This window comes from Notothenia coriiceps, unplaced genomic scaffold (assembly GCF_000735185.1).
Source record: "Notothenia coriiceps isolate Sejong01 unplaced genomic scaffold, NC01 NC01_scaffold00004483, whole genome shotgun sequence".
In the NCBI taxonomy this organism is placed as follows: domain Eukaryota; kingdom Metazoa; phylum Chordata; class Actinopteri; order Perciformes; family Nototheniidae; genus Notothenia; species Notothenia coriiceps.
In genome coordinates this window covers 603,427-612,227 of record NW_011337184.1, presented here as the reverse complement: position 1 = coordinate 612,227, position 8,801 = coordinate 603,427, and positions in this window count along the sequence as shown.

Sequence of the window (8,801 nt, the reverse complement as noted above, 5' to 3'; positions counted from 1 at the left end):
TTGTGTGTTTGGCATTCACTGTCATATAAATCTCCTGCCAGGTTCTCTAAAGGATCGCATTACAGGAAAAACAATTAAGAGACTGTTTGTGTTTTCGCGCAAAGTGATGAACCGGCGTGATTATCTCATGGTGAGTTTTGTGTTTTCATCTTCTTGAAGGAGCAGACTGTCACACTGGGAGGTGGGGCCGGCGCAATTTGATTGATTTTATGTCAATTTACTGCTTCCATAACGTACCGTCCTTTCTTGGCCTGCCCCATCTCCCTGCTAGTATCTTCACTTAGCCCCCCTCCCCCCCCAACACACCCACACACCACACACACACACACACACACACACACACACACACCACACCACACACACACACACACAACACACCACACACACACACACACACACACACCACAACACGACACACACAACACACACACACACACACACACACACAACACACACACACACACACACACCAAACACACACACACCACCACACACACACACGCACACACACACACACACACACCGGAATTAACACACGGAGGAGATTCAATACCCAGTTGATAAGTAGTCGAGGATAAGTGTTGTTGACCCAGCTGGCCCCAGGAACTGACCCTTGTCAATGGGACGCTGGCACGATGCTGAACAAAGATGACACAACACCACACACACCACACACACCACACACCACCACACAACACACACACACACACACACACACACACACACACACACACACACACACACACACACACACACACACACACACACACACACACACACACACACACACACACACACATTGATGTCACTTATACACATCTTCATGTATGTACAAATTAAATACGTATAGACAAATATGCATTCAGACCCTAAGGATTTTGATGAACTAGTTCTTTAACAAGTATTTAGAAATTAACACAAAACAGACACACACACACACACACACACACACACACACACACACACACACACACACACACACACACACACACACACACACACACACACACACATACACACGTTGCCAATCTCAAAATCCAATTTCTTATGTAAGCCTGCTCTATATTTGCACATATGCCTCTTTTTGGCAGACTGGTGGATGTAGGCAGCTGAATGTGAATCCAATATGAATCCATACAACACTGGAGATTTAAAAGACACTGTTGAATCATAATAGTATCACAAATTGAACAAACACACAGACGATGTAGGATTTACCACAGTCATTTACATTTGTAATGAGCCATATTGTTGAAACCTTGGTAACGTTTATTTCAGAATGTCCTGAAAAGTTGGAGTAAAACTTAAAATGAAAGTTGTTGTTTTGCAAGAAGCTAAGAGTTTTTTTTATAAAAGTTTGAGATTTTTCATGTCTACCAAATGAGTTATAAAACATGCTTACTTTTACCAAATGATCACTGCTTTTAAAATATTCATTAGCGAATTTGTTCCAGAATAGATCAAAAGCAACCCTTCAACTGTACTTTACGACTCCACTGCAACTACGATATCGTTTTTGTGCGGAATATTTCCAAGAGAGATTATGGAACCATTTCCCAAATATATTCCAAATCCCTTATGGGAGGACTTCATAATGGTAATCGTCGGTAATAAATGAAAGCCAAACCTCTCCACCACAGGAAACTGCTACTCGTTGGGTCGTAAACAGGTAGCAGTGACATTGACGCTCCAGTTTAATTACCACAAACTACTCCCCAGTGCTCCTTCTATCTCTCTAATAGCATTTCCACTGCTGTCTGAAATGGTTTGTGGGTACTACACAAGGCCCTCCATCATGTAAACTGTCTATTTGGGGAACATTCGCCCCTCCAGAGCCTGAATCACTCAGCCCTGCTGCAAAATATTAACTATGCATTTTTCTGATGTAGGTGCCGCTGCACTAACAAGCTGAATGGCCTTCGGTAATCCTCAGGCCTTGGTCTTTTTTCTTTATTTCTGAAGTGCTTTTCTATTTTTTTTTCCGTCTCAAGTCAAGGCTGACAGCTCCTCCGTGTATCAGCATGTTCACCTGGGGCCGAGCAGAAGGGCAGATAGAGATAATATTGACAGTCGAGTTGGAGTCAGACACAGATAAATGATGCCACTCTGGACAAGACAGAAGTGGAAAGAAGAATGGACAAGAAGAATTTGGGTAAGGAGAGAAAGTGCACAAAACTAGGGCTTTAAGCTAAAGATGTATTGATTCTGTTGTTTTTTTTCTGTCCCTGTCTCAGAGGACACGCTTGGCCTATGATGTATGGCCGCCTCATTCTCTGCCGCTGCGAACGGGGACACAAGTCAGGGAGTCAGGCACTGCGGGGACGCTTTGTACTTCAGGGGCACACCATCACAACTCCACAGAGAGCTGTGTGAACCAGAGAGAAAAAGACACGTTGACCTGCTTGTTGACCTGCAAGAACATGGCTTCCCGCTGAACTCAATAAATCTCCTGCGCTCACTGCCAGACAACAGACAACATAACCTTGCCATCGATAAATACAATCTATACACAGATTTGTATTTCCCCCTGGCGATAATACGTACAACTTGTAGTGCAAGAGTTGAAGTGTGAGGTTGCAAACACACACACACACACACACACACACACACACACACACACACACACACACACACACACACACACACACACACACACACACACACACACACACACACAGATGCTCACACTTCAAAGCAGCGATGGTTGTCTCTCTGTGCGAGGCAATTTGCTCTCCCCGAGATCTCTCGCACCGGCAGCATATAAATAAGCCTGGCACCAAGCGGTCAGACTGCAGTAACAGCCTGTCAGGTTAGATGGGGACAATAAAGTTGTCTGTCTGTCCCACACACCTGATGAGTGGACCGAGTAAAGAGCAAAGCACGCATTACACACCCAGACGCTGGTGTTGTCACTGAGACGCCACGCAATCACATACAGGGGGTTATTAGTATTGATTTAATGTACCTCGCTCAACTCCACTAAGCCACAGTTTGATAAGGCTTTAATTCATCAACACACCCTCCGTGTTGAAGGTGTCGGGCACAGAGCCAAGGCGAGCGTTGTCCTCATAGACAAATAAGGATTAACTGACTTTAGATAAGGGTACAGGATCAAGCACGTACATATCTGCTCATCAACATGTTGACCCGATGAAATGTGCAGAAGTGAGAGGTTATTTGTAATGCCTCTGGCGCTCACTAATCCCTATTAGAGCTGCTGTTTCACCCTTATTTTACCTTTTAGACCGATTTGCACATAATCCTTTTAAATTGTGGGGTTAATGGAAGAATCCTTTCTAATGATTTTAGTTTTTGATGCAGTGGCGTAGAGGTGCAGGGTGACTGCCCGTATGTAGTACGGATGGATCACTGCCAAAGTCACCCTGATGCAGCCGTTTTACCCCTAGGTGTTAACGTGCATCATTTAAATGTCACAAATCAAGTCATCCATCCCTCCTAGTGGTTAACACTTCACAGGCTGGCAACAGTTTGCTGCGTTCACAAGTCTTCAGCATCTGCTAATAGGTATTATATGGAGTGTAACTAAGCTATTAATTGTAAATTGCGCAGTCAAGTACCGTGAACAGAATAGCAGAATACACTCCTTACTCCATAATCTGTCTTCTTCCCTGAGCAAGGTCAGTTTATGTTATAGAAAAGGATAGAATATAATAAAAAGCTGTATTGTCATTACACAATTAAAACAGAACAGCTATTCCTTTTTAAGGTACCATCCAAACATTCAGAATCATTCGGGATCCTATGGTTTTTTGTAGTTTCTGCTAAAGATTGATGGTGTAATATATGTAAATTGCTATAGCTGACCATGCCAGTGTCTCAATTGAATCATGAAAAAGCAGTCTGCTAGCCAGTGGTTATTACTTTACACAGAGGCCAAGCGGGTGAAAAATGGCCTTCAATATCATGTAATTAAGCTTATGTGAACACTAGCACAGTATTAAACAAAAGAGCTAATACTTTCTTCACTAATTAAAGCTGAGGCCCCACTGCACTAAAGCACTTATAAACATAATACCAGCTTGTGATTGCACTTTATTCAAACCGTTATTTTATCCGTCTTTTATTCTCTGCAACAAACTGTTATAAGCTTGTACCTTAAAATAACCCCAATTCACATAACCCGTTTTCCTCCGCCATTGTGTCAGTCCTGATCTTTCCTGATCACTTAATCCCCTTTAGCATGGCTGAAGTAACTAAGGTGTGATGACAGTATGAGGCTGAACCGCACAAATCAGCTTCTTCGTGTATAAAAGAAAAGACAAATGTGATGCCATTGAAAATCTTTAGTTTGAGTGATACTGAATGCAGAGGAAGTTGCTTATCTGCTTCACAAGGGGGCACTGTTGCCATTCACTTCATAAACCAAGTCTCCTTACACGTTATTTTTCATGATTTACTCTTTCTTTTTGATGATATCATACATGAAATGAAATTATGTTATTCCTTATAAGCAGAAGGGGGGTATTAACAACAGCTTAGCAATTTCTCTCCTTGGTTAAAATGAGCTGAGTGCTGATACGGGGGGCAGTTCCTCCATTGTGCTTGGTGCACACAGGGTCTCTGTTAATTTCCTAGCTCAGTGGCGAGGCAGTCATTATCTGAGGATGGGCATCTACAATGGATAATTATCCTGGGAAAAAGGATTTCAAACTGTGGAGAAAATACTGCTTTCAGCAAGGGGGCCTGAATGCACAAAAACACTGGCTAGCAGTTAGTCATTGCCACACGTCTCTCAATCTGCTTTTTTCCAGACGCCCAGTTGTGATTTGGACCAACCCCCAACGAAACAATTAAAAAATGACTCCCTTTTTCTTTTTTTTCTACATAATTCTATATCTATTGCTGTTTTAAATCAAATTTGATTTGCTGGCTGTAGAGACCAGATAATAAAGTGTGTAATTTGAGTGAAGAGTGGGCACAAAAATGTGCAGTTGGCACAGGTGCATACACACATACCTGCAACTACACTGAAAGAAAATTATAGTGAAGGCTGCGTATAAGCTTGACGTGTTTCACTCGCTGTTGAATTCATATCAATAATTACTACCTTATATTTCAAAGGGAGCATTTTGGAGGTGGGTTGTTTTAAATGGACTCTTCCTTGGTGAGAAAGCATCCAACATCAAAGAGAGAGAGAGAGAGAGTCCATTTATCAGCACAGACACTCTGACTTCCATGCACTGATTTATAATTTTAAAGAATAGGGAGGGCTAGTGGACCTCGATGAGAATCCCCTTCTGCTGTCAATCATTTTATCGGAAAGTCGGAAGATAAATTACTTGACATAATGTCACGTCAATGTTATCTCTACCACTTACATGCAAATCAATACCACGGTCAATTCCTCTGTGTTCGCGGGGACTAATGATTCAGACCAAGGCTGGGTTTTTCGAAAGTTAAAACAGATTCTGTATCAGAAGCGTTTTGACCTCACTGTGCTGAGAGAAGTTCAGTTCGCTCATGCGCCCTGTGACCTCAGAAAGTAGAAAGTGGACGTCACCGTGGACGTCATTTCTTATTGGAAAAAATCATGCAGAGAATCAATTGATGCCCAGCAGTGCTGTGCCGTAAACCTTAAAAAACCTTAAATAATATTAGACTAAAAGAATAATGACTTGGAGAAGCTTCACACACATACAATCAGACATATACACACTATTCCCTCTTCCCGGTTGCAGAAATGTTTGACCCAAGCAGGGCAAGTGAGGAAAAAGCCAGATCTTGAAAAATACATTACATCCTAATAAGGTTATCCTTTATAAGATAAAAGTTCAATAAAATAACAGGAAATCTCTCTATATCGGGGAATAAGTGGATGACAACACTGTGCTCTGATTTGTTTCTGGTGTACTGCTTTAGCTCAATGTAATTGGCCGTACGGTCTGCAGAACACAGGTGATTTACAGATAAGTGGGTCTGCATGAGGCCTGGTTCAGGCTAATGCTCATCCACTCACGTCAGCAGTTGGTCTCCTTTTTGTTTCAACTCATTAGACCTGAGTGCTGCAGAGGGCGGGGGAAAGATGGAGCTGAGAGTCTAGAGCTGCAACTCTTAGAACAGCCATGCAAGTTTATATGTATAATTTCTAAAAGGGAAAGCTTCATAGTGCACTTTACTTACTTTTTATTGTAGCTTGCCAACGGGGGTGCTGGGAAAGTGAAAAATGAGGAGAGACAGAGAGTGAGAATAAATATCATAATGAATTTAAGGCTCTGTCACGCTAAACCTGTCACTGTCACTTGAATACTTAAGTTTGGGATGTTGGGATTTTCTCCTTATCCTCTACCCCCTCACAATTTAAATCCCTTCCCCAAAGACACATTATTATTCCCGTATCAGTGGATTGTGTGTCCCAGGTGACAGAAGATTAAAAGAAAAGATACCCACAAGAAAGACAATTCCAGCCGAAAGTTTTGCAATCTGATTATGAACCATATAGTTTGTGTGATAACACATAGGCCTACCGTCTCGTTGCTAGAATTCTTGTCCTCAAAATACCAAAGTCTACCTTTGCAGTGCTATTTCTCTGTAATATATTCAAGTGTACCCACACTTATGAATGGCTATTTACTTAAGTGAAAACTTTAGATCAGAAGGCCAACACGGAGTATAAAAGGTGTTTCAATGCCACTGCCTTGGATGAAGTGGTCTGCTGTGTATTAGCTTGGAAAATGCTCCGATGTTAAACAGAATAACTCTTAATCCTTCTGTCTGTCCAAAATATCTCCCTTTAAAATCAGAGCAAAACAGATGCACAGTAGCACTTCTGTTGACAGGAAGCATTCAAAACAAATCATCAACTTTGTGTTTTTCCATTACTGTCTTGTTGACTTTCCCCATTAGCTGCAAGCATCAACAAGCAGCCATCTTCTCTTTCAGCGTACTTGACCCCCTCAATTAATCACCACTCCTCCCTATTTTCCATGAAATGTTTACCGTCTTCCTCTCTGTCCAGTCCTACTCACTCTATCATTTCCTTCCATCTCACCAAGTCTCCAGTGATATCTTCGTAAAAGATGGAGCAGTCATCATTTCAGGGATGGAGAGCCAGCATTCATTAATGATAAAGTCGTGTAGATTTCTTGAAGATATACCACATTGATCCGCCTCACTAAATAACTCCCTGTTGTGCTGTTTTAACGTAAGTGCATTAGTCAGTATTTTTGGGAAATGTGCTTAATCACTTTCTTGCGAAGATTAAAAGATCAATACTATCTGTTCTCAAGGATCACGGTGAGCCGAAGGCAAGTTAGCTTAGCTTAGCATAAAGACTAGCTTTGTCCAGCCATTTACATTATTTACTTCTAGAGTTCACAGATAAAGATACTTAATGTAATATTAAAATCGAATCACCATTGAGTTATGAGCCAGAACTTTCTTCCTTGGTAGGTACATTGTGTTCCTGGCTCTTCCTGTTTTCAGTGTTTGTGCCAAAATAGAAAATCTTTGCTATGAAATATTGCGGCTCATTGTGCTCTGTTACAGCAATAGTTCAACCTTTTAGTGAAATACGCTTATTCTCTTTCTTGCTGAAAGTTAGATGCTTGATATGTTGCCAGTTCTGAAGTTACAGCCAGTAGCTAGTTAGCATACATAGCTTAGCATAACAACTGGAAACGTATAAACAACTAGCCCCAGTAGCTACGGCTAGCTACAGTATCTACAATAGTGGGTAGGGTACAGTATCATACATGTACAAGTACAAATACCGTGGCTTTGTTGACAGTATCATGGTATTATGGTATTTTTTTATATTATGATTGTGCATTTACCATGGCATATTTGACAGTAGGCCTACTATGATTATTTTGACAGTGCCGTGGATACAGTACGTAGGATAGGGGAGAAGGGGTAAGTTGAGCCAGTGGGTCAGTTGAACCACCCCCTGTAACCAGGCAACGCCTTATAGTTGTAATCAAGTGACCAGAAATGATGCAAGCTCCACCCATTGCTCATTGCCTGTGAAAGAGAGACACTCATTGTGGTCTGGTAAGTAAAACGTTTTTTGCTTGTCAAAGTACATTTTCTAGATGTCAGCTATATCGGCTGTCATGTCAAAAAAAAAGTATCCAGGTTTAAACACATATATTGTATATGTTGATGTTTTGGCAGCGTATTAAACCATTGGAATCATTAAAGAGCCTGTGACAGCATCCCAACAACTGTTGTGCAATGAAATATTGGGCTACTAGTCATCTCGAACCGTCAGTTTAAAAAAGAAGGTGCGATACAGTTCCGATAAATATCAATAATTTCGAACATTGCGGGGAAATTCCTTCGACTCATTTTGAAGTTTTGGGGGAAGCCGGAAGTGACGTCAATGCGGGAACGCTTCACTGTGCGGCGAGAGAGCCAAACACGGACAAAGTGTGTTGTGCGTAGAAATGGTCACTCCAGGGTGATAGCAGGACATCCCATCTAGTCACTCAGAAAAAATCAGGACATTCTGATGTACAGTTTCAAAATAAAAGACCTTTGAAGTCTCATATATGAGCTCTCATCCCTGTTTTTAGATGAGAATAAAACAAAAACTGTCCAGTATCATAGAACCATCTCACTCCAGGGTGATAGCAGGACACCCCATCTAGTCACTCAGAAAAAATCAGGACATTCTGATGTAGAGTTTCAAAATAAAAGACCTTTGAAGTCTCATATATGAGCTATCATCCCTGTCCCCAAAGGTATTTTTTTTTTTATTTAATATTTTTTTTAATTTTTTTTTTTGTATGTGGGAAGAGGTGGGGCGGCGCCCCTAGCCCCCCTATGGGCCGGCCGCCACT